Raw genomic sequence first — 24,173 nt, forward strand, 5'->3', positions numbered from 1 at the left:
TCTGTGGTAGACCTTTGTTTTAAAATTATGTTGTTCCAGTTAATTCAACGCAAATATGGTCATAGACCGTGTAAATAAATATAAAGATACTTACACATTTTTAATTTAATAATTTGTTTAAAATTGTGTAAACATTTTTTATATTTAAATATTACATGCACGTTCCATTTAGTATCCATATTCGACAATATAAAAAATGTTGCTAATGTTGAAAAAAATATTTAAATACAGAAAAAAAATGTATTCTGGTGATTTGTAAATAGTATTTATTAGGATAAGTGACGGTAGCATATAAACGGCTTAACTGCTTAGCTATATTCTATGTAAAATAATATTTATGTTATATTTAAATTGTTATGATTAGCTTCTTATACGTAGAACGTACGGGATTGTTTAATAACTTAAGGAAGGATTAGGAGTTCGTTCCTAAAATGCCTATAGAGAGATGATTAATGAATATTGATATAATAAAGCTTATATAAATTTTATGCTTCATAGATATTGTATGCATCGTTCCTAAAGTCTCTTTTCGATAAAAATCTATAATCATTAAATGTCATTTAATATTTTGTTCATTTATAATTGTAACACAACTACTATACTTCGTTGTTACGACGAAGTAATCAGTAGTTTAAAATAGTCTTAACACAAAATATATAAATCTTGTTTATATATAACATGTCATAAGACCGTTGCCTTAATACATATTATAATTTATAATATATTTGAAGATTAGGCGTTATATTTTTATTCCACGTGCCAATATTTGACAGATATCTGTCATTTAGCCATATATTATGAGTTAGAATAAGTTGTATAAAAATTAAAATGCAAAATGTTTCTATTTACTTATGTATTTCATCGTGTAGATGTATAACAATAAATAATAATTAAATATTTATCAGTGTTTTATTCTTTACTATACCTGATTAAAATTTGGGCCATTGTTATAACTTTCGCCGCTATAGGAATCTTTAAAAGTGAAACATAAATAATTAACCTCAAAAAATGCAATAGATTATACTTCAGATTACTTAATACTTTTTATGCACTTTTTTGTTACAATTGTAGATATAAATTTTAATCTTTTGAGTGATGGTACCTAGATATTTGGCTAAAAAGGCTATTTCTGAGTTTAATAGACCGTAATATGTATTCAATGTGGCAAGGAATTAGCCTTAGCCTAATATTATATATTTAAAAGAAGTCTTTCTTGAAATTAGAATATCAGGATGTCCATAAGGTCGTTATATTATATTTTTAACCAAAATAATGCCTTTACGATATTCAATCATACCCAGTGTACACCTATCCTAACATCAAAACAATACATACCTACTTTAAAAAAAATAGCAGTTCTAAATTCAAACATAACTAAATTAGGAATTCGACCAAATGAATTCCTCTGAATGTTTTCGCATGGAACAGGTTTCCCGCGTAACACGGTGGCCGTTCTGCCCGCGTTAGTCATCGCCTGTCCAAACCACGTAATCTTAGATCGGCTTATTGCCCGATAAAGCTTAGTGTGTATGCAGCTTTATTTATGGTTTGATACAGATTTAGTGTAGGGTATATGCAGCTTTATTTTAAATGCTTTGGTGCAGATAAAGCCTGGTGTATAAACAGCTTTATTACATTTGTTTGTTACGTAGTCAACAATGTACATAGAAGATATGTAATAGTTTGTATGAATAAATGATACTTAAATTGTAATTGCAGATAAGAATAATAATAGAATTGAATACAATTTACTGGCAATAACTACTGCAGTTCAGTATCTATCGATCCGCGTGAATTATAGATAGTACCATAGACAACGATTCTTTTTCTTATACACCAAGCAGAAAGATGCGACAGCTTTTTTTTAAAGAACCTTCTCAATAATAAATAAACACCTTTTCTAATGGTAAAGTCCTTAAGTCGTTTAGGACAAATGAAACTACTGTTTGCTGTAGCCTTGACAGAATTCTTTTTTTAAATGAGCAAATTTTAAAACTTAGCACACAAGCTCCGATTACAAACGAGAACATCATTACAACATATAAATGAGTCATCTGTCTCAACTTCACATCTCAGATGTAATCAAAAAGTACCAACGGAAGCAATGTTCTAGAAAGTTAAATTTTTATTTAGTAAGTCACGGTTCCTGGTTCCCACGGTGTGATGCATGATTACATTATTATTTTGCAACTCATTTGTGATACTTATTAGTCAGGAGTGTGGTTAAAATAGTTATGTGGCTGTCATTGATGTAAGGAGGGTTGATATAGCAACAATAGGCAAATAAAAAATGTTAAGGTATTGTTTAAAATAGGATAGGTACATTAACTACTAGGATACATGAACGTTGATGCTCTAAATGTTTATAGGATGGCCTTGTAGACTAGTCAGAGAAGTAAAGTGAAATTCGAGTAACAACTAAGTACAACACATAGCAAGCTGATCCAACCATTCATTACAAGACCTCCTCAGCATCAAACGGCATCCTGAAAAAACAAAAAGTGTCTTCATAAGATGAATCAGTTTATGAGATCAGCAAGAAAATGACAACAGTTCGAATTAGACTCAATAAGCAGGGAAATAAAAGCTCGAATTACATACAAATAAACTACATTAGCGTGGACTTCCCACGTTGCACCAAATGAACAAATGATATCTAGGAGTTTACCTCTAGGCGCGATGCACAATACGCGGAAGGAGGGTCTAATCGTGACTTTGTGCAGAAGAATAGCATCGATGTAACTGTTACCTACTGGATTTCACGTAAAAGGTTATTACGGTAAAGGTTAGGTGCTGTTGGTGAAGCCTGTGGACAACCTGAATTTAAAATAAAACATGTAAAGAAAACTTTCAGGATTTGTAGACCTGTTAGAGCTACATGCGAATGTAATGAAATATATACGGACAAATGGTAGAAAATTTTCCCGACTCAGGTAACAGGTTCTTACCTCGGGTCTTCAGAAAAGGCATATTATTAGAATTCTGATGTTACAAATACATTGCATATTTTGTTCGATAGCAACATTTACAGTTTGACGAAAATAATGATGATTATTTTCCATGAGCATGTTCTATAATCGCATATGAATATATATAAGAGTAGATATTGTGACTTATAAACACACTATACAGCTTGATTTCAATTCAGTTTTAACATAGGTATTTAGCACCAAGCTATACCTACTTTAATAAGAAACCTATGTAATAATTTAGCCTATATATGTCATTGAGATAATATTAATATGGAGACGACACCGCCTACATCACTTATGTTCCTATTAATGTTTTTTTTATTGGTTTTAAAGTGAAACGCATCAAATATGCCTTCGTGTGTGTTACGATATTGCACAAATAATACAAATAATACGGAAAAGTGCAAAGGAATAACTTTCATCGGTAAGTACCTATATAATTTTTAAACTTAGTTAGAGCAAAAAAATGGCGCACAGATTTTGTTCGTGGTGTCTCCTCCATACGTAGTAATATTATCTCAATGATATATGTATTCTATTTGATTTCGAAAAGATCAATCACTTTTTACAATAGATGGAACATAGAAGCTTGTAATTTTGCAGCACAGCTTTACACCAGGATGTGGAACTTTACAAGCTTTTAACAGTATGCTTTTAATTTTCTACGCAATCCGTGCTCAGTAATTCTCGTTTATAATAGTATAGTTTCCAATCACTTGCCTGGAAAATTTTAACTACAAATCAAGATGAGCTGTGTTACAATTGCATAATGATATAAGGTTGGCTGCACGCGTGGGTAGGCGTAGGCGCCTGTTCTAATGAGCCTAGTTCACACAAGTATTGATCATGCTTTAATTGCTTTTTAATTGATGTATACGCTGCTTAAAAATGAATGCCCTTCGTGGAATATTATTTGTTATAGAGACTTGATAAACATAGTATAGGACAATGTTCTGTACATTGGAAGTTAGTCTTAGTCTTAGTAACTGCTGTCTGCCATTTACTTATAGGTTGTAAATTCAATTTTTATCTTTAAATATCATTAGGTGAGATAAACTAGGTAGGTACTAGATGACCACAATTTTGTTAGTAGATATTACCACATTTTTACACACAAATATCGCTTCGCGAAAAGCTCATAGCATTAAAATCTGTTAAAACAATAGAAATTCCAATTAAATTTGTTTGCAATATAATTAATAAAATCTTTTAAAGAATCATTGAACATCTCAACAAATTAAGCTTCTCGTTTTATAGTTTCTAGATAATACTCGAAAACAAAAATTAATAAAAACCGTTTCTATCTAGCATTCATTAATTAATTCTTTACCTTTAACACACCGACACAGTAAAACCAAACACCGATAAATTAGTTACGAGGCATAAAATAAAGGTTCTCAGTTCCCTATTCATTTTATTCGTTACTTGGTATGTACCTATATGAATATTTAGAACAATCCAATACTTCCTTCGGCCATTATACGAGTTATAAATTTAAATCGATTTTCTATAAACGGAACCAAGGAACAAAATTTGTAATTACACATAATTGTTTTACGGTCGAACTACAAATAAAATTATTTTCTATCAATGGAAAACCCGTGAATGGACTAGATTTATAGACATTTAATTGAATACGTTGCGTGTAAGCTGACTATTAGTGGAGTTGTTCTTACAACAAATATTGGAATAATTAAAAAATATATACAAGCGATTATGACACATGCTGCTAATAGAATTAAGACTGTTTTATGTAAAACAATTTTAAGTTTTCGTTTCAATATTTTTACACAATTACATGCTCGTCATTTGACGCTATTAGTATTTGTTCGAACACCTGTTTTTATGCAAATATGTACTATTAAACCAATTATACGTTTACCAAATTATTTTACACCTGAATTAAAAACCAATATTTGCTAATAATAAAACATAGTCTACGTTATTCAAATATGTATATTGATAGTTATTTAGGTTCAACGATCTTTTTGAAGTCTTTTGTTAGTGGGACAAATTGCCTATAGATTAATGTTATTAAAAAGCAGTAAAATAATTTAAACTCAAAATAATTCAACACTTCAAACTTTGTTGTTTTTATTTTATGTAAAACTTTAATTTGGTTTTTGTTGTTTCACTTCACTCTATGTTTACTACACTTTTTATATTCCATTGATAATAATTTAAATAAAATAACAGCAGAATGATTTGGACACGTCATGATTTTTTTAAATCTATATTTAGTACAAGAGTGTATCCTATAGGTATAATAGCTGTGTTACCCGCAGTGCTCTGCTCTTGTTGGTCATAGCGTGATGGTATATTATAGCCTATAGCCTTCCTCAGTAAATGGTCTATCTAAATAATTTTTCGTAGTTCCTGAGATTAGCGCGTTCAAACAAACAAACTCTTCAGCTTTATAATATTAGTATAGATTACATATTACCATAGTATATTATTCAAAAGGACTCGCATCCGTGACGGATGGGCCAATCGACGACATGAGATCATAACCTGCGGTTGCGGTGCATCAAAATGGCGCGAAATTGACTTTCGGAGAAGCGAATTGACACGTATTGCGTTTGTGAGTTATGATTGCGTGTTATTGCGTTTTAATTAGTGGTTAATTATTGGTCAAGTGTATCATAATATACGGAAATAAATAAATAAATCATTTGTTTTCACAAAATAATTTTACAAATCAAAGTGACCCAGGCTCCTAAGATAGTAAGAACTGTTTTTCAGGATCCTATGTCTTCCATGTACGAGTGACGAGACACAGATATCAGTGACAATTTAAATATGTATAATAAAAAATCAATTAAAATTTACATGCAATTCAACTACATTAATAAAACCAATAAAAAATAATTAATAATATATATATTATATGAATTATGTTCTATATAATAATTATCCTTGTAAACTTTTCAAAGTCATTGCTAGATACTATTATGGTATAATTATTATAAACTTATAATTTACTAAAGGCTTTGTGATTATGATCGGAGCTGTTAAATGGTTACAATATTGTAAACGATATCAATGTAGTTATATTCTCATTCTCTCATTCTCTCACATAGCCACCTTATCAGGCTCAATTTTATTTCTGTTTTTCTCAACATTAATGTTAGATATATTGTTGATATTGCTTGTTCATGAGAAGTCACATTTAATTCATTTGTGTTTTGTGTTTCATCAAGAATAATTGTATTTTTTGTTAAAGTAAAAGAAAACAATTATTGTACCTTTGTAGTTTGCTGTTTTTTGTCACACAATTTTACTATTATCGGTGTGCCTTGTAATTGGCGTTTTTATATATTATAATTAGTATAATTTATCTTATCAACAGCTGTAAGGTACCTTTTATGAATAAAATAAAATAAAAATAAAATAATGTTGTAGGTACCTAGGGTATATTATTAAGTTACTATAAAAGGACCGTATTTTTTAGGATTTCTAATTTCTATTATTTCTTTTAACATAATCGTCTTCACAACTTTCCGTGCTATCACCACAAAAGCCATGCAGATTACAAACTGAAATCTAAGTACACCGCCCTGGGCAACACGTGACACATAAATAAGTGCTTGATGCACTGCTGGCAACATCGTGTTGAACACAACGCATTCAGTTCGCCTCTTCGGATCCATTCAATAGGAATAAAAGTATAGCAGGGTTGTGCTATCAAGTTTTACTTGGTGTTAGATAGGTCTGAGGATGAAATTGATATTTTTGGTTTTATGGCATTCAAATGCTTTATAAACATAATTTATAAAGAATAGAATAAATTCGATCACGAGGCGGGACTCGAACCCGCATCCTTTCGCGCCATTCCGGGGGGGCGGATGCCTGACCACTCGTGACCCGCCAGAGCAATCGAATTTCGATTGCTCTGGCTCTACCTTCCAAATTCGGCTTTTCCCAAGGACTGCAATTTGGATTACTTTAAGAAGAGAGCGTACTCCTCCCTCAAAGGCCGGCAACGCAACCACAGTACTCCAGAGTCTGTGGTTGTTCATGGGTGGCGCCAATCATGTCATCTTTCTGTACGATGTCGCGCAAGCTCGTTTGCCGACCTATAGGTACATAAAAAAAAAACAGCCTTTTAAAGTTTAGCCGGTAGCCGTGAAAGAGCTTTCTCTACTATAAAGGTGGATCTTCGTTGAAAAGTGAACCTACATGGATGTGTGTCGCAGCTAACTAGGTTCATCAGCTTATAGGTAATTACTATTCAGGACGTTAATTACACGTTTAATGAACTGTTAATTTAGTTCTGAAATATGAATGCCTTTAATTTTTACATATTATTCCGTTGGTTTCTCATCCATGACCTAATTCATGAAGAGATAACAAATCACGTTCCTTAACGAAAACATTTTTTTCGAGATTGTTTTGGCCTATATTATTAAAGCAACAGCATCATCTACGAAATGACCTCTCATCAATATATGTTCTAGGCAAAACAAGATACCTATACTTAGGTATAGTAAATATAAAAAATAAATCTCAACAACCCTGACTCAAAGAATGGTATCGAAAGCCGAGGCGACTAAATCCATTGAATAAATCGTGATCCTCCGGGGTCGACAGGCGTGCAGTATTTTGAATGTCGCGTGCCAATACCATTTTGTGGACAGGAGTTGGCAAGTATGAAAATTTGTAACAATGTGTTCGGTTTTATGTGAGTAGGTTAGTTTCAAGAGTTTCTTATGGTCAAAATGTAGATTGGCTGTTAGAGATTATGTTCGTGAAGAATACTGAAAGTTTCAGGATTAAGAATATAACGGATCAAATACTAAAATTATTGAGTAGGTCGGTAAGAAATAAAACAAAGTATAGAACATAAATGTTTGTAATTAATTGAATAGTGATAATGTAAATAATTATTTAAAAACTGTATATTTTATTAATGGAAACATTTTACAGCTTAGAATATATTTTACAATTGAAGGTAGTTTGACGAAAAAATATTTAAATAATTGTAAATGTAAGTCTACATTTTTATGTGATCATAAAAGTTAATTCAGATAGAGAAAACTGCGTCCGACTTATACGAAAACTATTTTTATGATTATTTCATCAAGATTTACAATGGTATAGATAAATTTGTTATTGTTCTAGAAAAGAAAGTAGACATATCACCCACATGAATTTGCATCCGGCTATCAGACACCAATCGACGCACGTGTTTACAATTAAAAATCTAAGTCTAACAAATCACAAACGCTAACAATTAAATGCTGTTACGGCTATTAGCAGACGTATATAACGGACAGACGGACAGAACTCAAATTATAGTTTGGATACGGTGGTTTTGCACCCACACATTTCCGCGTTTAAGTGGTATAATGATCTGATATTATATTACGGGTGTGACCCGCGTGACAGACCACTCGGTATAATTGGCCGAATTTACCACGATGTGACGTCATAAATAATAGGTTTTTCTATCGACATTGTAGGTGGTGGCGATAAATTGACGTGTTGATTTTTGAAGTTTTGTAACGTTGGTAAATTAGGGTGATGTGCCAAAGGTTGAGGTGATGTGATTGTGAAAGATATTAAACGATTCTGATTCTGTCTCGAAGTTGGGGCGGTGCGAATATAGCATGCGACCCGCGTGGGCGGCGACCCTTAGGGTTGCTCTACTGACATTTGATATCGATAGAAATATAAATTCGCCAGTAGTAAATATATATTGCAAAATATTCAGAACTGTAAACAGTATTTACGTTCAAAAATGCTAGACTTTTGAAAATTACTTAATAGATGAAAATAATTTACATATGCATTCTCTTACAATAACCGTAAATACAAAAGTGGATGTTGTAACCATCCATTTATCAATAATCTGAAATGATAGCTGAGTTAATTATTTAACTGCCAAACTTAGGTATCTACCTAAATGGAATAGGAAAATGTGGAATACGGAATACGTAAAAATTATTCAAAAACAATATTTTATATTCCGTAAACGTTTATCGATAAATCATTAGAACATCACTAGTTTATTGAAGCGCAATCTTTCTTTAACCCGTATCGGCCGGCACCGACAACATAAGGTCACCAACGCTTCTATACTATACATAACAGTGTATATAGCTTTATATCTACTAAAATGGCACCTCTATATTTTCTTTGTTCTTTCTATTATTAAACGTGATTGTTATGTTTATATATTATGCTGTTTGTCGTCACTTTTAGATAGGCTTTTAGGTTTGTAATTTAGTAGAGTAGACAAATTAGTTAACAATTTTTTTATTAAATTACTACATAGATAATACATTAGAAACTTTGCTAAGACTAAAGTCTTGTAATGCCTTCAAATCTATAAAAAATGTAGTTTGTCATCACTTTTGAATAGACTTAGGTTTGTGAAGTAATAGAGTAGACAATGTAGTTTTCAATTTTATTTTCTTACTAGCTTTCCGCCCGCGGCTTCGCCCGCGTTTTCAAAGAAAAACCCGTTCCCGTAGGATTTCCGGGATAAAACCGTGTATGTCCTATGTCCTTTCTCGGGTATCAAAATATCTCTATAGGTACCAAATTTCATGCAAATTGGTTTAGTAGTTAAGGCGTGATTGAGTAACAGACAGACAGACAGAGTTACTTTCGCATTTATAATATTAGTATGGATTTCTTTAAGAAGCTTCGCAAAAAACATTTTGAATGATTTAAAATCAAAAAACACATTAAAGAATGAACTCTGAGTAATCATCATACAAACGCTAAAGACAGAGACATACATCGACAACATAAAACTATTCAACATATTTAATGATTGCATAAGAATTTTTCAATTTGTTAAACTTTATCTTTTTGGTAGTAAAATAAATTTGTTATAGATTGCCGTGTATCGAATTGTGTGGATTTGATAGCTTCATTATGTAGATAAATAACCACTCATCGACTAATGAGTTAGATTACTTGTATAATATATTATTGTATTTCTAGGCGACCATATTTTAATAGAGATATTGTAGTTATAAAGATAGCCTTATATTAGTTATTTTAAATAGTAGTTATAGCTTATCTTCTCTTATACAGGGTGTCCCACTATTGGTATACTAAGTGCGAAGGAACTTGTAGTTTTGCATACACTGATCACGTAAAAAATACTTAAAAAAAAAATTAGGTCCAAAATTTTTTGCTAAATTTTTCCTGAAAATCCAGGTTTTCTTCTCTAGCTTCGCGCAGCCGGCATATACCTACTGCTTCTCTAATATGAGCATTTTGTCTATGAAAACATAATCTTAAACGATAGCTCACGTGCTGGTGGCAAAGTTGGGCAGGTGGCTTGTTTTGGGTGTACACATAGAGTTTTAAGAATTCATCTATTTGAAAAAAAAATGCGTCTGGATTTTTTAAATTATTTTTTACGTACTCAGCGTATGCAAAACTATAACCTCCTTTGAGCTTAGTATACCAACAGTGGGACACCCTGTATATAAAAATGAATCGCAAAATGTGTTGGTAAGCGCATAACTCGAGAACGGCTGAACCGATTTCGATAATTCTTTTTTTATTATATTCCTTGAAGTACGAGGATGTTTCTTATGTAGAGAAAACGTAAACATGTACCACGGGCGAAGCCGGGGCGGACCGCTAGTTTTAAATAGATTTAATGCCACTAAGTTTTTGGATTGTGTGTCATGTATTTTGTTAATTTTATTCAATTTCCAAATAATTAAGAATATTATTTTTTTAATAGGTATAGCGTAGTAATAATATATGTATACTTATTACTTACCCCTTAAAAATAATTACTAAGGACTTTAACAGTAACTTACAAAAAGGAAGAAAAAAACCATATACCTACATGGTTCTCAGATAATAAATTAAAATTTGAAATATACCTAATGTCTTGCTTTTTCTATATTACTAGCCGCTCCGCGCGGTTTCACCCCCGTGGCTCCTCTCCTGTTGGTCGTAGCGTGATGGTATATTATAGCCTATAGCCTTCCTCGACAAATGAGCTATCTAACACCGAAAGAATTTTTCAAATCGGACCAGTAGTTCCCGAGATTAGCGCGTTCAAACAAACAAACAAACAAACAAACTCTTCAGCTTTATAATATTAGTATAGATTTACACTTGATTCGCAGCACTGATTTCTATACAATTGATAAATAAATAAAACCTTAGATAGTGTTAGTTGTTACTCTCTCTGCGTAGAAATAAGGAAAGTTATATAATGTGAAACTCTATTATTATATAAGCAGAAAATATATTCAACATTTTACAGAATTAAAGTAGAAATCAATTCGAAATAATATCTCAAATTGACTATTTGGTCACAGAGCCTTAAAATAAAGTTGGGTAATAACAACGTTCATACAGGAAGTATAGATAAACATTAGTAGAATGTTTTAGTACCTAATGTATTTGTTCCGTTTACTCTTTACTTGTTTGATCTATTTAAATATACCTACATCTGTAATAACGATGATATTTTTAGTGTTGGGAACAGATATAATATACCTATGACCTATCACACTTACATTTTTTTAAATATTATCCCTCTATGATGATGTTCGAAATTGAAAAGATAATTATTAGAAGTATGATTCAGTTTTTTTTTCTGTTAGTTTTTATTTGGTCCAATGATAGTCTTCTATTTCCCTGCCCTTAATGTCAAAGGATATTAATAACTGTTTTATTGTTAAATACAACAATTATATTATCGATTTGTATTTAAAAACATATCTCAAAGATATTCGCTGAAGGTCATACAGGTTTACGCACCGACCTCGGCTCACTCCGATGAAGAAGTGGAGGTTATGTATGAGGACATAAGTAGGGCCATACATACCTCGAAAACACACTTCAATGTTGTGATGGGAGATTTCAACGCAAAGTTGGGCAAGAGAGGCGATGATGAGTTGAGAGTGGGACAATTTGGATTTGGACAACGCAATCCGAGGGGCCAGAGACTAGCAGACTTTCTGGAGAAGGAGGGTCTTTTTATGATGAATTCCTTCTTCCAGAAACCGACCCACAGGAAGTGGACCTGGCTCAGCCCCGACGGGAAGACGAAAAATGAGATAGACTTCATTATGACCACGAAAAGACAAATATTCAAAGATGTCTCCGTGATCCACAGGGTGAAAACCGGAAGCGATCACCGAATGGTACGAGGCATCTTGAATATCGATGTCAAACGTGAGAGATCTCGTCTGATGAAGTCTACGCTCCGTCCTTGCCATGAACAAATCCAAAATCCCGAAAGCTTTCAACTGGAACTGCAAAATCGCTTCGATTGCCTCGACAGTAGCGTTTCAGTGGACGATCTAAATAACAGGCTGGTAGAAACTATCCGCGCGGTTGGGTCCCACTTTAAAACCCGTAAAGTAAACCCGCAAAAACTCTCTGACCACACTCTGAAACTTATGGCAGACCGGCGCTCTATGCCACTGCGCACATCTGAAGATGCTAAGTCATATAGGCAGCTCAATAGACGGATATCTAAATCTCTGCGACACGATATTCGCTCCTTTAATGCTTCAAGCATTGAGGAAGCGATTAAGCGAAACCAAGGCTCGAAAGTGTTTGCAAGAGATATGTCTATTGGGCAGAGCCGGCTGACGAAGCTGAAGACAGACCGTGGCGTAGTAGTGTCGGCCAAGTCAGAGGTATTAGGAGAGGTCGAGAGGTTCTACCGGCAGCTTTACACCTCAGTTGCCAAGCCTGTTAATAGTCCGGCAAAAGACCCAAGAGCCCGACTAACCCGACATTTCACCGAAGATATCCCGGACATCAGCCTGTACGAGATTAGGATAGCTCTGAAACAGCTTAAGAACAACAAGGCGCCGGGTGAGGACGGAATTACCTCTGAGCTACTGAGAGCGGGTGGAAAACCAATCCTCAGAATGCTCCAGAGGCTATTCAGTTCCGCCTTGCTCGAGGGCACAACGCCTGAAGCATGGAGCAGGAGTGTGGTTGTTCTGTTCTTCAAAAAGGGAGATAAGACCCTATTGAAGAACTACAGACCGATATCACTCTTGAGTCATGTTTATAAGCTGTTTTCAAGGGTTATCACGAATCGTCTCGAACGCAGGTTAGATGACTTCCAGCCTCCCGAACAAGCCGGTTTCCGTAAAGGCTTTAGCACCATAGACCACATCCACACGCTGCGGCAAATTATACAGAAAACCGAGGAGTATAATTTGCCACTATGCTTAGCGTTCGTGGACTATGAAAAAGCCTTCGATTCGATCGAGACCTGGGCCGTATTAAGGTCTCTCCAGCGGTGCCGTATTGACTATCGGTACATCGAAGTATTGAGAAGCTTGTACGAACACGCCACAATGTCAGTCCGAGTACAAGATCAGTGCACAAAGGCAATCCCATTGCAGCGCGGTGTTAGACAAGGCGACGTGATCTCGCCCAAACTTTTTACCGCTGCTTTGGAAGATGCTTTCAAACTGTTGGAATGGAAAGGACTTGGCATCAATATTAACGGCGAGTACATCTCTCATCTTCGTTTTGCCGATGATATCGTAGTCATGGCAGAATCCATGGAAGACCTTAATGCAATGCTCGATGACCTCTACAGAGTTTCACAACAAGTGGGCCTTAGCATGAACATGGACAAGACGAAAATCATGTCGAATGTCCATGTTGTGCCCACTCCAGTCTCTGTTGGAAACTCTACTCTCGAAGTTGTTGACGAATATGTCTACCTCGGACAAACGGTCCAATTAGGCAGGTCCAACTTCGGGAAAGAGGTCAATCGTCGAATCCGACTCGGATGGGCAGCGTTCGGGAAGTTACATAACATCTTTTCATCCAAAATCCCTCAGTGCCTGAAGACAAAAGTCTTCGAACAATGTGTGTTGCCAGTGATGACATACGGTACAGAAACGTGGTCTCTAACCCTGGGCCTTGTGCACAAGCTCAGCGTCGCTCAACGTGCTATGGAAAGGGCTATGCTCGGAGTTTCCCTACGAGATCGAATCAGAAATGAGGAGATCCGTAGGAGAACCGGTGTCACCGACATAGCTCGCCGGATTAGCACGCTGAAGTGGCAATGGGCTGGGCACATAGCCCGCAGAACCGATGGCCGTTGGGGCAGAAAGGTTCTCGAATGGAGACCACGTACTGGGCGACGAAGCGTGGGACGACCACCCACAAGATGGACAGACGACCTGGTCCGAGTGGCAGGGAGCCGCTGGATGCAGGCCGCCGGTGACCGGTCGTGGTGGAAAACCCTGAGGGAGGCCTTTGTCCAGCAGTGGACGTCCCACGGCTGAAACGACGACGACGACGATTTAAAAACATAAAAAGTAAAAAAGTATATTTCAAAAATTGACGAGTTAATTTATGATTTAAATAAATAATTACAACTTTACAAGGTCCGTGATACAATTGAAAAATGTCCATTTATTTATCATCGTTTATAATTAAAGCTTACTGAGGAGAACAATATAAATGATAATTGCGAGTGAAACATTAACTACCAACTTAATGCGTATCCTATCATGGTTGAATAATATTTAATACCAAATGGGAAATGTATTGTAATCTCATTTGACTTATGATTTGATTTCATAAAGCTTAGTCATAAAGCTTTAATTGTTTGTTTTGCCCTTTGACCGACACTCCCTGTAACGGCAAATTTCACTATATCCCTTATTAATACTTCCATGTAAAACGTCAATAATCATTGAAATGAATATCTGCATTCGCCTCAACCCACACCAGGGCGCGTTCATTATTTCATGGGCCCTCTTCAAAATGGGCAGTGTTGGCCCAACAAATGATCGTCAATGTTTGCCGCCATTACCGCGATTATGAATAAACATCTACAATGACATCCGATCATAGACATTTAGGCCCTCTACACTATCGTGATTGCCTATACTCGCCCAACGTTGCCCATTGTGAACAGAGCCCATCAGAGATGCGCCCGCTGTCATCGTGATCCCATACAACTACGCCTCCCATTGTCTCATGTAATTCAACAACAAATCAACACAATTATGGGAACCGATTCGTATGTATTATTACATCGAACGTGTTCGAAACGCCGTTTGATTGTCATTTATTTGGTTGGATTTTGTGTCCATTGTTTGCGGTTTGGGATACGTGAATGTATGCTTTCTAACCTTTAGCACGTAAGGGCAATCTAAATACTAATAAACAATATGATAAAGCTGAAAAGTTTATTTGTTTGAACTTGCTAATCAAAGGCACTACTTGACCGATTTGACAAAAGGCAAAAACTGCTAAAGCGTAAAAGTTTTGTTAGCCTTTGATTTGCGTATAAATTATAGTTTTGCCACAGTATAGCTAGTAGCTAAAAGTTTTGCCCAAGCACTTAGTAGTGCACCGTAATTATTTGGCCACGACCGCGACGCTTTCAGTTTATACAGGGTGTCCCGCTTTCGGTATACTAAGCGCGAAGGGACTTGTAGTTTTGCATACACTGATCACATAAAAAATACTTAAATAACAAAATTACGCGAAAAATTTTTTGCTAAATTTTTCCTTAAAATCCATGTATTCGTCTCTAGCTTCGCGCAGCCGGCATATACCGCTTCGCTAATGTGAGTATTTTGTCTATGAAAACATAATCTTAAACGATAGCTCACATGCGGGTGGCAAAGTTGGGCGGTTTGCTTGTTGGGGGTGTACACATGGAATTTTAAGAATTCCTCTATTTAAAAAAAAAATGCGTCTGGAATTTTATAATTATTTTTTACGTACTCAGCGTATGCAAAACTACAAGTCCCTTTGCGCTTAGTATACCGAAAGTGGGACACCCTGTATAAGGACATGTTATTACAAATTATTAATTTCTTTTGTTTTACGGTTCATTACAGTATTATATTTGTTTTCATGTAGAATATGCACTAATGATACAATATAGGTTTGGAATTCACAAAGACGCAAAATATTCAAGTGCATTTACCACAAAAAACATCACAATGCTCTAAAAGCAATAAGAAATATCGGATACCTACTCTGCAAAGTGCTCAAGATTTCTTCAAAGTGATACATTCTTAAGTGTTTAGTGTTTAACATCAAAAGACATTTTGCAATAAAACAACAATGCAAAAATGTATTTTAATGCGTTCGTATAAACCCTAAATTGCTCTATCAATTATTACAATGAGCGGCGTAAGTCAGGTAGCCCACGTTTTGTGTGAATTGCGAAAATGGAACAACATAAGCAGCTGTTTCGCTCACATCCAATTGATCTCAATTGCGTTGTATTAAGATTTAGTTTAGAGAAACGTGTTGTTTGAGTTATGACTGTATGGAACGTAATTATGGCAGGTAAGACCGGTAGCCAGCGGACAATAAGCGATCAGTCATCGAGTTAGATAAGTGGTTTGATTACGCCTTTTGTGTAATGCCTTGGGCCATGTTTGAATTACGAATACTACTGGTTGTTTTTTCATATGTTTATGTAGATTTAAAAGAATTTTTAATCTGTAAGAGGCGGTATGAGGCTTTGCTTTGCAATTGCTTTGCTTTGTAATTGGTGCAAAGTTTTTGGATCATAATTGCATAACAACTAACAAGTAATTAACTATATATTATATGTGTCGCAGTAAGATAGATAAAGCCGTAAATAATATCTCTAAGGATATAATTATATACCTACCGTAACATAGTTGTACTGTGGTTACACGAAAGCGATTCATCTCACTAGGAATATAGTTATAAAACCATTCAAATTGTCTCACAATCCTACAAGCTATATACCTAACAAAGAAAAGAAGTAATTAATCCTAATAATAATACGTGGGCGACTAAAATATATTACATGTTTATCGTCATAATTCTTTTAAACTCTAACTAGATTTTTGTTAAAAGTTATCACATGTCAACAACAACGCCATAATGTTGTTTTTAAATTAGGAAATGAAGTTAATAATTTTCATTGTCATTACTTATTGTTAAAAAGGCGTTAAATAGAATATTATCTTTATTATTTTTATTTAAAACTGACAAGATAAATTATAGCATTTTGTCAAGATACTAATTGTCCTAACTTTACGTAGGTTGACCTGTTATGGTATATTTGTTAAGATTAATGTTTTGTTACCTATTTTACTTGTAACAATATTTATTTTGTCATAGTAATTTTAATGATGTTTGTTCTAATGCCCGTATAAAGGAAATATGTATTTGTCATATTTAGCAGAGACTTAAGATACAATACTGTATATAACGAAAATTTGCTTGGTTGAGTACAAAACTAACCAGGGATATTATTTTAGGGTTTGAACTATTATATTTGTATAGTAATAAGATAACTACTGGTAATAAGTAATTGTTTATAGGGTGAACACGGACTGTACTAAAGATTCAGGATCAACAAGCTTTTAATAGTGTAGCAACGTTATAACAAAAAACAAAACAAAAATACTTTATTGTGCACAGAAAAATAAAAATAGAAGTAAATAATAAACATAAATATAGACAGATATATAAATACAGGCGGTCTTATCGCTAAGGCAGCGATCTCATCCAGACAACCTGGGTCAGTTCCAGTATCCAATGCTAAAAGTACCTTAGGATTAATCCTTAATATAGAAAACTGTTGTTAGCTTAGTAAAGAGAAGCCTTCTATAAGCATCTAAGACTTTGTATAATCCCAAATTATATTACATATACATAGTTATTTTGAAGTCAATGTGTCCACCTAATGTCTTAATCAGATTGCATATTTACACTGCAAAATTACACATTCGACTTAAATATAATCACTCACGTAGTACACGATTAACACTCTCCTGCGTACGGGGCCTTTTTTACCGCGACGTTTTAGGGGAACCGTATATCACGCTAATGTTATCGGCTCTCTCGCTGTCCGCTTGATGCATTGCGCCTGCGCCGCGTTTGATTAACGAAATTAATTTGTCCCAGCTGCGATTGAGACAGCATTCTTTTGGTAACTCCACGCCTTTTATTTGTTACGCTGAGGTGTAGATGACTCGATTAGATTTCACATTGCGAGAGGACATTTCACATAAAAACCACAAATTATAAACATAGATTCCTAAATGTAGTAGATCTTATCAGTGCATTAATTGATTTTGTCGTTTCATAAAAAAATACAATAAAATTTCGAGATAAAGCTGTATTAGTAGAAGTCCCAGGTATACTTAATTGACTTTGGGGCTTAAATAGATATGTCCGAAGCTTCCAATGTAATTTAGATAAAGTTGTGTGTTTCCAACACCGCATAAATACGAAATGTCAAAACAAGCTTATCAAATGACCACCTCGGTGTTAAAGATTTAATGGATTCCCTAAAGCAGGTATGCGTGTTTTATATAAAAGTATTTGCAGTGTTTGATATTTACATAATTGTTTTTTTATTTGTGTTATATACTTTTGCGTGCAATACTCATTAATAATTACTTACGTAATATGTTATAATACATCGGTAAAACCTATTTGTCAAAATGTGCCTATCTCAAGTAAAATAACTGACATAGAACATGTTCTAAAACGAAGAAGTCAGCTTGAATAATACGTACATGCACAATTATCTTCGTTTGTTATATACCTACATGGAAACGAAAACAAAATAAAACAATAAAGCGCACCTAATGACCGCTACGAGGATATCATTATAATTATTAGCGTTTTTTCCATCACACTACTGTGAAATGTTTTAAACGCCCTATTAACGTTATCTAATAAATACCACCAATCGAAATAATACAATCACAGTCAATAACATATATTAACCTTGGATAATCATCAATAGAACCGATAGTTTTTCAAAGGCCTCCGTCTTTCTGGAATACGATTTAAAAAAACAAAGCCAATTTTGTTTAGTACTGGGTAATTAAAAAGCAAATTTTATAGACACCCCGATTGATCTCCCAAGTTTTAATTAATCAAATGACTGTTAACGTGGAAAAGGGCGGTAATAAGAGGGTTTATAGACCTATTGTCTATCATTGGTTACACGCGAACATTTTAGGGTTAAATCGGTGCTTTTAACGTAATCCAGAATAATATATTTTTTGGTTTCTCACGATATTTAATTTTGTATTATTATTTAGGAATTACTGTTAATGTTACCTATGTGTAAAATATTATACCTATAAGTACTTAATGACGTATGAATTTAATAATTATTGAAGAATTAAAGATTTTTTTGCTTTGGCAGGTGCAAACTTAAATGCCTTCAATTCTTAATACCTAACCATGTTTATGTAATATGCATAATATGGGATATGATTTTCTATATTTCAACTATTTTGTTTGCAAAAATAGTTTCCATTAATAATTGAATAATGCATTTGTATCATAATATACTTTATGATACATAAAACTACTTTATCTTATTTATTACTTTTTCAAGTCTTAAATGTCACTGGAAAATAGCAAAAACAAAACGAAGTAGCTAATTATTAATTAACTTATATCTGCATTAAAAACCAATAAATCTGATACATTCGTTTTTTTTCTTTAGTTTGAAGAATAATTAAGCTGTAAAATAAAAGTACCGAATAAAAAACATATAATATAACACTAGCTGTGCTCCGCGGTTTTACCCGCAGTGCTCCGCTCCTGTTGTTTTTATACTGATGATATTATAGCCTATAAAAGCCTTCCTGAATAAATGGGATATCTAACACCGAAAGAATTTTTCAATCGGACTAGTTCCTGAGATTAGCGCGTTCAAACAAACAAGCAATCTCTTCAGCTTAATAATATGAGTATATAATAATATATTACCTAAGTTTCACGCTCATGTAGGCACACCACAGACCTAGATAGATAGGTAAAGAATGAAATTAAAAACAAAAGATACTATCAAATAAAAAATTATAAGGTAAAAACGCGGTTAACCGCTGGTTAAGTTATAATCACAGGTTCTAGAACGGAGGTTGTCATTTTCGTCTCATCTCATGCCACTGAAGGACGTTTTGACAGACAGACAGACAAAAATCTAATAACATGTTATTTGTTAACCGTATCTAATAAGTGTTGCATTTAATTTCTTTGATTGCCGGCTGTTGTGTAATAATGGTTTGATAGAATAACCGTTAGATATTTAAAGTTTGACACAATAAAAACGAAATGTTTTTCTTTGAAATGTATGATAGGTTTATAATCAAATCTCTACAGTGAGTCATGTCTTTTAAATCTATTAAATTCTAAGATGCGTAAAAGTTTGCGCAAAGTCACATGCTATAGAACATATTAAAAAGAGAGATAGAACTCAAGTAGAGTCGTCAGTGTTAATTTTTAAGCTAATTACAACTATAGTACATTCATTTACCACCTTTTTTCAAGCAATATCTTTAAGTATCATAACTCACGTGAAGAATAATATAAAACTATATCAACAAAACTGTTTATTAAGCACACCATCAATTAAAAAACGCAAATTGCTCTCTATCCCCACCGATGCATAAAACCATTTAAATATTAAAGATTAACAACAACTAATTAGTGCTTCGCAAGCAATGTGCTTACATGCCAAAACCATTATGGCCGAACTAGTAATAATTGGCAAACTTTTGTTTTTTGCCTGCACTCACTCTATCTTGATTGACGCGACCACTACGTCTTTTTGACAAGCCTGGCGTATTCTGTTTGAAACATCTTTCTACAGGGTGAGATTATATTTTTAAAACTTCAGTTAGTAAAATAAAATATTTTATTTTCATCACAATATATAATACTAGGTTTCCACCCGCGGCTTCGCACGCGCAGTCAAAGAAAAACCCGCATAGTTCCCGTTCCCGTGGTATTTCCGGGATTGCGTCATTTTCCCGGGATAAAAAGTAGCCTATGTCCTTTCTCGGGTATCAAAATATCTCCATACCAAATTTCATGAAAATTGGTTAAGTAGTTTAGGCGTGATTGAGTAACAGACAGACAGACAGACAGAGTTACTTTCGCATTTATAATATTAGTATGGATTGTAACCTGTGTTGTGTGTGATACAATATATGCGATTTTAATAACTAGAAAATCTTGAATTTACAGATATTTAATAAAATTATTATAGCTTCACTTATTGTTTATACTTTATAAATTATTTATTTATAATTTATATCATGCACAAAAACTACAATTTCAAAAGAGTATCAGAAGCAAATAAATTTTGTGACACTCATATTAGATTAACATATTTTAAATGAACAACTGAATGCATGAAGTAGACTACATATTTTGTTCTCATAAATTTCAGTAATAAGACGATTTAAATACATACTTAACGACATCTTCAGTATACATAAAACGTTTGCTGATCACAACTGCCACTACAAATAATTGTTTTTGGGTGAATTACATGTTTCAGTATGCTCTACATTACGTTCCCCATTTCGTATAAGACAACACCCTGTACACAACATTCCTACAGATGCGTATCGATGCATTAACGACGGGCAAGCGATTCGCTTTTACCACAAAAAGGCGTAACAGAAGCCAGTTTGTAAGAGCCCTAATGACGGCTCCTTAACTTTAATTTAAACCAGCGCCTTCGCGTTAACCATAACGATCCAGATAATTGCTAATTTGTTTTGCAGATTGCGTGCCGTTTGTTTTCTTGTTTCGCCGCTTTGATTAACACGGGACGTTTACATTTGTGTTGATTAATCACTTCGTTAATTTTTTAAATGTATGCATAATTGTTTAGGTAATTAATTTGGATTTTAATGAGTAATATTATGGCGTTGAATATTTTATCAAAGCTCATCTTGGGTAAAAAAAAATCGTCTAGCTGCACAAAACTTTTGATAATAGAAAAGAATTAAATTTTCACACTTTCATCCCTATACCTAGTATCTACATAAAAATTGCATGTTTTGTTTTTTTGTTTTTAATAATCATGCTCAGATTTTACTGCTATTTATTCCTATATATTATTATATACTAGAGGTCCGCCCCGGCTTCGCCCGTGGTACATATTTCGCAATAAAAGGTAGCCTATGTCCTTTCTCGGGTATCAAAATATCTCTATACCAAATTTCATGCAAATTGGTTCAGTAGTTTAGGCGTGATTGAGTAACAGACAGACAGACAGAGTTACTTTCGCATTTATAATATTAGTATGGATTTATTGAAAATTATTTTAGTTTCACTGTTTATTCCGGCTTAAATGAAAAAGCTCTACCAATCAAGACGATGTTAATGAATAACACAACAACATAAAGAAATACCATGTACCTATAAAGCTTACAAAGACCAAATACATAGACCGCATTGCACAAAGCAAAAACTGATTCATCACAGCTACCGCATAATCATAAGATACATCTCAGAAAAGCACCCCAAGTAAACGTATAATTATCTAGTCGAAAACCTTTTAAATATAAAAAGGACTGTTCTTAGAAGCGTATCGTAAGATCGTGGGAGCTCGGTGCAACTTTGTATTGGCTCCAATAGGTTAATTACTAGTTTTGGCTCACTGGATAGACATATAGACAGTGCATTAGCCAAAGGTCAGGTTGGAATATTTCGGATGGTTTCAACGCATTGTGACGATGAGGCGTGAAAGGGCTGTAATTGTTTCGGTACGCTTTTGTTTGAGAGAGTTTTCACTTAACTAATTTAATAACAAAAATTTTCATTTTGATATCTACTTATAAATACTTACTATTTGTGTGATAGCACCGTAATTAAAGAAAGAAAGAAAGAAACATTAATTTATCAAGGACAGCACAACACACACACATAAAACATAAAGAACCGTAAAAGATAAATAAGAAAGCACCACGACAAGAAAATAGCAACAATAACACTAAAATTAATAACATAAAAAAAGCACGTAGAGAAAATAACATTGATAATCGGTATTTTTTATTAAGGTGTGTCATACGAGTTAGTACCTACCTAATATGTGTAACATATTTACTGTGATAAAAGACTGCGCAATTGAACTTAAATGGCTAGTCGTATTTTTCTGTTTGTCTGAATCATCATGATCCGATCTTTATTTTGATTGTTCACACTAATCTTGGTAATAGTAAATTATTTAGGTTTTACTAATATATTTTAAGCAATATTAAATACAATTTAAACTACATGTTTATTTCATCTCAATCAGTTAGTTTTGGCTCAATCAATTCATGAATAAAAATTATATCTACATAGACAAAGTCGCAGTTATTAGTTAGTATATACCTACAATTAAACAATCACGAGGTGTGGAGATAGATCAAAGACTAACGTCTTTATCCTACGTTTATGGCCCTTGGAATCTTAACTCAAGGTAATAAAGCCATTTAGGTAACCCTTGAATACAACAAAGTTAACTCGTATGCAGCGGTACAAATGAGGAATCTGACTTTTTGAAACAATCTACACAACAATGATTTATTAAGTACAATCTGTATCACAAGCTATTTATTAAGTACCAACGAGAAAATGTATGAATTTATCCGTTGTTTGTCGGTTATTTTGTGTAAGGTCATCATGCTCTACGATTTTAGTAACTTCAAGTTGTAATGAAATTATAACATAATGAATATGTTCTGCATAGTTTCCTACAAAGGAACATTATACTACTATCTATGTAATGAACTACTGCTACTGTACTACTGTCATTTCAAACATTATCATTTTCAATGTTATGACTGTAACGTTATAGGTAAGACGTAATTTTCTAGTGTTAAGAATCTATGAACTCATAAAGATGACCTCACATAAAGTTAGTGAAGAGAAATTAATTAGCGGCCTTCTTGTTAAGTATGTACTTTTATATATAAATACACGAGTAAAACATAATATACAATACAGAATAAAACATAGCTGTGATAAACATACTTACCCGCTTTGTACCGCTTCTAAAATATGATGATCATATAATAATCATTGCAAAAAAAATATTTACGCCTCATGAATAAGTAAAATAAAAATATTTAAATTAGTTAACATTAGAAGAGCTTTTGCAATAGTAGGCTATAATAAACGATTTAAAATAACCTAAAAGGAGAAGCGAAGCGAACAGTGTTGCTCTCCAAAAATAAAACTGATTTGCGACACAAGCTATCACAATACGCGCGTAATAAATTCTCAAGGAGTACCTACTCCTGAATTACAATCCTTAATGTGAACGGTAAAACGTTGAATCACGTCGCAAAATTTATATAAATCCATAAATTTGAGCACAATCAATTATGGTCGTTAACAATAAAGTACGCGAGGATTTATTTCGTCACAATACAAATTTTTCTCTTGTTGGATAAGAAGCGCTACATTTGAGGATAGAGC

This window comes from Colias eurytheme, chromosome 17, assembly GCF_061535395.1.
Source record: "Colias eurytheme isolate Ceu_HAF_F1 chromosome 17, ilColEury1 Martin Lab GWU primary, whole genome shotgun sequence".
NCBI lineage: Eukaryota > Metazoa > Arthropoda > Insecta > Lepidoptera > Pieridae > Colias > Colias eurytheme.